This window comes from Wasmannia auropunctata, unplaced genomic scaffold, assembly GCF_000956235.1.
Source record: "Wasmannia auropunctata unplaced genomic scaffold, wasmannia.A_1.0 LD336055.1, whole genome shotgun sequence".
NCBI lineage: Eukaryota > Metazoa > Arthropoda > Insecta > Hymenoptera > Formicidae > Wasmannia > Wasmannia auropunctata.
Window position 1 is genome coordinate 230,221 of NW_012026835.1, and position 483 is coordinate 230,703.

The 483-nt window shown below is 57.8% G+C and overlaps 2 protein-coding genes across 2 annotated transcripts in view; both read right to left on the minus strand.

Moving 5' to 3' along the window:
* Positions 1-483, minus strand: part of LOC105450766 (membrane metallo-endopeptidase-like 1) — a 22,952-nt gene that overhangs the window by 5,554 nt on the left and 16,915 nt on the right. The window lies entirely within an intron of this gene.
* LOC105450767 (membrane metallo-endopeptidase-like 1) overlaps positions 1-483 on the minus strand; it is a 9,660-nt gene that overhangs the window by 5,497 nt on the left and 3,680 nt on the right. The window lies entirely within an intron of this gene.

The window sequence follows — 483 nt, forward strand, 5'->3', positions numbered from 1 at the left end:
TGTAACCGAGCCTCGTCTCACCAGCTCCGAGCAGACTTCAGCAGGAGGACGAGCTACAACCCGGACATCCAGTTCACGCGAGACGGAAGCACAGGTTCATTTTAATCATTCTTTTTCTTTGATCACGGTGTGAGTCCTCTTACTGCTAATCAATTTACAGAGCTACCGGAGTGAGCCAGCGGCTCTGCAAAGAAGCCGATTGAGAAGGACGCAGGAGGCTGACAGATTGGGGTCACTCCAGGATCCTGAGGGCGAGATACTCTCCCGGCCGTTGTAATTTGAGTCGCGCACCGTTATCACAGGGCCCGCGACTGCCGCGGCCCGCCTGCAGCGCAGGGGGTTGCGCAAGAGGGCCACACGTGACCCGGAAGAAGCCGCCGGAAGGTGGCCCCGCTACCAACGTGCCCCTTCACGGTCACAGATCATCACTCGTGTCGTAACTGTCGAACCCGCTGGACGTCACTGATTGTAAAGGACGCAGGA